The 6,000-nt window shown below is 55.9% G+C and overlaps 1 long non-coding RNA gene across 1 annotated transcript; it reads left to right on the forward strand.

Annotated features, from left to right (window-relative positions):
• The first annotated feature begins 1,223 nt into the window (after window positions 1-1,223).
• LOC122237789 lies at window positions 1,224-5,624 on the forward strand. The gene is made up of 5 exons (XR_006216433.1): window positions 1,224-1,301; window positions 1,796-1,975; window positions 2,112-2,480; window positions 4,863-4,989; window positions 5,450-5,624. It is a non-coding gene; the product is annotated as an uncharacterized LOC122237789 (long non-coding RNA).
• Window positions 5,625-6,000: the final 376 nt, after the last annotated feature.

The raw sequence follows: 6,000 nt of genomic DNA on the forward strand, positions 1-6,000 counted from the left end.
TGCTTGCCACCCTGGCCGTCTGCCTCTTCCTGGCTTGAGCTCTGCCCTCCTGCTCCTTAAGTCCCTGATGCCAAGTGCTACCGGGACCTTCTCCGTCCTTCAGCCCATCTGACCTGGCTGGGGCACTGCCAAATCATCGCCCAGGCAGCCTGCTGAGCCGCTGCCCAGCGTTGTATCCCCTGGCCCTGGGAAGGCCAAAACGGACGTGTCTGGGAGGAAGCTTTGAGCTGGAGAGTTGGAACAGAGGTGTATCATATAGGGCACGTTTCGAGTCCTCTCCACCATTCTGGGCACATGCACGTGTTGGGTTTAGGAAACTCTGACACTGAGCCCTGAATGCAAGGATGTCCAGGCTGTCGTTGGGTAACCTCTACCCCTTGTAATGAATCGTTGCAATTATTTCTATACAACGCAGCCTCCACCATTGGACTGTGAGCTGCTTGAGGGCAGGGCCTGTGTCCTGTTAGCCATCTAGACTCCGAGCATGGCACAGGGCCCTGATGGTAGCAAGGGCTCAGGTGCTGTCGATGGAACCAAGGAAAGCAATGAACGGGATAGGGAGTCTACAGCTTGGATTTCCCTCCCAAGATCTGGCTTCAGTGGGGGAGAGTTCTGCATTCAGTCATCATGGCTGGCACTTAGCACTACTGGGCGCCTGGCCCTGTTTTAAGAACAACATGAATATTAATACATTTCATCCTCATTGCAGCCTCACTGCAGCCCACAGGTAAGGACTATCATCATGATCTCCATTTTACAAGTGGGGAAACCGAGGCACAGGGAAGTTACTAACTTGCCTATGGCCACAGAGGAGGTGAGTGGCAGAGCTGAGATATAAGCCCAGCCTGCTTGAGTCAAGCGCAGATGTTAGCCCTCTGCCCCACCCCCTGCCCCCTGCCCCCTGTCCCCAGTGCAGAGGTTTGGTCCCATCCCTCCGTGGGTTGCTTTCTTGATCACACCCGACGAGCATTACGCAGCTTGGACGAGAGGGAACATCCCGGCTCCCGCACCTGTTGGGGAGCACTGGGGCAGTGGTTGCATCTCTGTGCCTGGGTTCCCTCACGTTCAGGGGATGGTCACTGCTACTCTGCAGAGTTTAGAAGCCATGCAGACAGGGAGGACACTTTGGTGTCCTGTCGTTATTGTTGTAAACTGTGATGCGAATACGGTAAGTCATTGTTGACAGTCTTGACGTTTTCTTCTCTGCTATTTCTGCTTCAGAGAAGGAAAGGGGGCTGGCTCGAAGGCAAGAAACAGAAGCCCCCGAGGGATATTTCTGCTCCCCACACTCCTACAACAGGGTAAGAGGGGGCGGACTACCTGACGGGGTGTGAAGGCACGTTCCCGGCTCACCATGTGGCCTGTGCTGTGTGCAGGGCGTGGCCATGACCCCATCTCCACCTTTATCTGTTGTCCGTCAGGAGGCCTAACACCACAGGGGGTGAGTGTGGGTAGTATAGTTCTTTAAGCCCTACTAAGGTTCTGACAATGCTCAAAGGAGAGAACGGAAGCTGGGTATGGGTCACAGACCAGAAGGCGGTGGCTCTGGGGACGGCAGGTCTGGCTTCCCTTCTGGGCTTGCGGATGTGGGTGCTTTGCAGTGAGCTAGTTAACCTCCACCGAGGCTCAAGACGCCCCTCCCGGTGCCATGAAACCTTGTCTCTCGTCCCCTGGCATCTTGGGCTGCAGAAAAGAGGCCCCGTGACAGTCCCTTCCCACTGCCCTGCAGGTCACCTTGCTGTTCCGGAAGCTGGTGCTCTTTGCCCTTTATCCTCAGGGTCCCTGTGTTTCTCAGGGTGAAGGCCTTCTTCTCCGTCTCCTGTAACCCTGCGGACAGGTACATTCTGCACGACCATCACACAGAGGGGGAAACCGAGGCTCAGACTTGTCTCCCACTCTTGGTGCACCTCATGCCCCTGCCTCGGGGAGCCTCCTCGACTAGCGTCTTTCATGAGTCTCTGGATAAATCAGCCATGTGAGTATTTTCCCTCCTGAATTAACCTCCACTCCCTGGTGAGATTGAAAACATGGGCAAACCCATGACTACTTATTTTTGTAAAAAACCAGGAGGTGGAAATAGCTGACCCTCTGACCCTCCCCGGCCTCTGCAGCCAGTCGCTGGGAGCTGTGTCTTCCGATCCTAAATGGGCGGGAGGAGTCAGCTGAGGACCCGGTACCCGGATCTGCCCTGTGCGGAAATCACAAAGATGTTGGCTGCTCAGTGCACTCAGTGGTCTCGAGAGGAAAAGCAAGGAAGTCCTTTCCCGCGTGGAATGAGGAGAGAAGCGGCCCCCGCCCCCATCAACAGCCTCCATCAGGGGCTGTCCCCCACCCCCAGCATCTTTTCACACTGGAGCCACGGGGAACCTTCTGGAGAGCGGACACGAGGCGCCTCCGCCCCACCCCTGCTGGTTCTCCACTGCTTTTGGCAACCAGCACTTACCAAACTGGGTTAAGCAGCGTGGCTCCTCTATGAAAACGTAAGTTGTCAAATAAGTTTAGGAAGTTCCGTAGTAAATCACACGAACTAGGTTCTCAGCTCTGCAGAATGTTTTAGGAGCGTTTAATATAGAATTCTGTTCGGCTCGAGGCCCATGCTCTCTTGGAAGGAGGTGTGGAGGGAGAGACAGAGGAAACCCCTCTGGGGGCATGAGAGTCTCCGAGTCTCAGCGCCAGGGTGAGGAATTTCTCAAACTAATTCTGCACGGAACCCCGTTTCCACAGAGCATCTGTAACCTCCCACGTAAGTATGTTCTGGGGGTAACGGCGGAGGAAACACCAACATGTGGGATATGGCCAAAGCCCTTTTAGCACGGCACATGTGTCCACTGTCAACTTCTGCTGCCCCTCCGTACTTGCCACACTGGTCAAGTCATGCCTGCGCCAACGTCACCTCCTCCGGGAAGCCCTCCCAAACCCCTTCTAAGTGTGTCTGACCCCAAAGCCCATACTTTTCCCAGAACAGGCCCCCTGCCTCCAGAGTGTCATTTCTTTGGGTCAAATACAAAGACCCTGAGATGAACTTCCTTAAACCTCTGAACGTTCAACTTGTCTTGGCCACAGAAAACGCTTGGTTCAACTTAACTATTACAGAGAGTCCTTATTTGGGGGAGGGGGGATCACCGTCAGCGCTCTCCTTACAACCCAGCTTTGCAACCATTTGGGAAATAGATCCAGGGGCCAGACAACTGGACAATTCCTGGCCGTCCTGGAAGGGGCAGGCCCCAGACTGTGTGGCCAAGAACAGACAAGAACCCTTGCTCTCTGCCAGCCAGTGGATCCCAGAGGAGGGGAGAGAAGGAGGGACCCCACTGAGAATCTCTGATGCTGGCTCCAACTTGCCACTCAGATAAGCCACTCTTCCCACTGGTGGAGGAGGCGCCAGGACGGTTAAGCTAACGGAGCTCCCTCTGTACAGAAGGAAACATCAGGAGTGGGCAAGAAGTGTCCCCACCACATACATGCTAACGTGACAAACGGATCAAAGCAAAGCTGCTATGGTTACAGTTTCGTGAGGGTGGTTAGGGTTGGTCCCCACCCGTTACAGTGACTTAAACCCCTAACATTCCAGTCTGAGGGGCTGAGACAAAATTACAATTTTCTGTGCAAACCAGCATGGTGATGGCAAAGCCCAGGGCATTTCCTGTGGGACAGCGAGGGGCAGAGCCTCTGATTCAAGGTTTTAGGGAATCTCTGAGCTGGTTTCATGATCTCAGAAATCATTCACCCTCTCCCTGCCCCAGCTGCCGTGCTTGGAGCCCCTCCAAAGCCTAGTTTTAAAAACCCTGCCTTACACTCTCGTCAGCAGTCTCCCTGGTGGGACTCAGGTCCCTGCAAGAATAGGACTGAGGCTATGTGCCACCTGACAGGTAGAAAGAGGGTCCAGAAGCCGGAGGAAAGAGGCCGTCTAAGGGACTGTCAGCTCCACACGTTAGAAGAACCAGCCCAGCATATCAATGCTTTGAATTATTTTCAACTTAATAACATGACTATTTATTTCAAATTACCAGGTGCCTAAAGTAAATAACCAATGTGAATATTAATGACCTGACGGGTGTTCTTAGGGCAAACTTTTGCCATGCACACCGCCCGCCCTGTCCCCCGGTTGTCCCTGGGTTACACCAGCCTGGGGTCAGCCTCTGTGGCTGGAGATGAGGCCAAGTCCCTGCGTTCAGGAGCACACAGTCAAGGGAGTCGGTGCCCCTGAAGGGACCACATACAATCTAGAGTGAGGGTTGCCTGGGACAAGGGTATGGCCGACTCCAGGAGGTACCTAAGCGAGTGTGGTAGTGCCTGAGCCAGCCTGAGGGCATCAGAAAAAGATTCTCGAGGAGGTAAATAAATTCCCTGCGAGGGATCTTGTAGGATAAGTAAGATTTGGCCAGAGGAGGAAAAGTGAGGCGGGTGTTATCGACGGAGGGAAAACAGTACCCGATGGGGCAGCCTGGGGCTGGGTCTCACTTCTCTCTTTCTCACCAGTACCCAGCCCAGCACCCTGCACAGGGTAAAGCACTGATTCCGCATGAGTGATCATTGAACAGAAGTGTGGCTGGTAGTGCTACCCTCCTCTGCAGTCATCCGATCCCACGAGGCAGAGTAGTGAAAGCCTCAGGGAGGCAGGTTCCAGTTTATTGACAGAAAAACCTTCTGTAGAGTCAGCATCATTCAAACAGGGAATGAACTTGCTGGTAGGTAGTGAGGTCCCCGTCCCCAGGGGTGTGCAAGCAAAAGCTGGGTAGTAGCTTCTCGGGACCATCCTAGAGAACCCAAGGCAAGTTGGACAAGAGGACCGCCCCCACCCCCCCCCCAACACACCCACCCAGATCAGGACAGTCCGAGAGCCACTGTGCTCTTTTCTCCAGAGGTATGTTTATGGGGCAGATGAGGACAAGCAGCGCTACATCCGGGAGCTTCAGGCCTCCCAGCGCTCCCAGGCTTCCCGAGCCTTCCCGGGGAGGCAAACGGCGCACGAGGCACAGACCCTGTGTGGTGAGTGGGGCCCGGTCGGGGGGGGGGGGGTGCTGGAACTCTCCCTGCGGGGCCTGAGACTCTGGGATGTTTAATGGCAGGAGGCGTGTTTGGAAAGCTGGTTGGTATGAGCCTCGGCCTCAGTCAATGTTCACACCAGTCACCTTCACCGTAAAGGCCACCTCCTTGTATCTTTGGGATACTGACCCTGTATCCAGTAGATGGACTATGATGGCCGCTACTCAGCAAGACACCCTGTCCTGGCTCTCTTCCCCTACTTGACTCACCTCCCCACTCCTTCACCAATGTTTCCCGGCATCGCCACCCCCAAAAATCCATTCACACTGACAGCCTTGCCTCGGGGTCCGCCTTGGGGGTCCCAGCCTAAGGAAGAGACGGGAGCTGCGTTTATTGAGTGTCTACTCACCACGCCTTGACCGTGGAGGGCGCTGTCCATTCATCACCTTTTCCTCCTCTTCAGAAGTCCTGTCACTGGCCACCGTGGCACCCGTGTCCTCCTCGGGGCACACGCCCACAGGGCGGTGCTGGGAGTCCTCACCGGCAGGGGTCCGGGAGCCAGTCCGTGGCCCCACAGGTGACTGCTCGGGTCCAGGGAGGTGGGCTCCTTGTCAGTGGTCTTGGGGTCCACCCAGTGCCCGTGTCGAGGGCTGTTTCCTGCTCGGGGCTGTCCAGTGTCCCCAGGGCTTGCCAGCAGAGCTCACCAGTCTTGGGGTCCACCCAGTGCCCGTGTCGAGGGCTGTTTCCTGCTCGGGGCTGTCCAGTGTCCCCAGGGCTTGCCAGCAGAGCTCACCAGTCCCCCCCCACCCTGCTGCATCTCGCTCCCACCTGGGCCTGGGCTGAGAGCTCTCTGTACAGCGGTCAGGCTGTGAGCTCAGGAGTCCAAAGGCCTGGGTTCAAATCCCCGCTCCGCCCTGTGCTGGCTCTGTGACTTGGCACAAGTCACACCAGCACTGTGTGCCTCGGTTTCCTCATATGAAAAGGGGGCTGTACTCGGGCCTTCCGTGCAGGGCG

This window comes from Panthera tigris, chromosome B1 (genome assembly GCF_018350195.1).
Source record: "Panthera tigris isolate Pti1 chromosome B1, P.tigris_Pti1_mat1.1, whole genome shotgun sequence".
Classification (NCBI taxonomy): domain Eukaryota; kingdom Metazoa; phylum Chordata; class Mammalia; order Carnivora; family Felidae; genus Panthera; species Panthera tigris.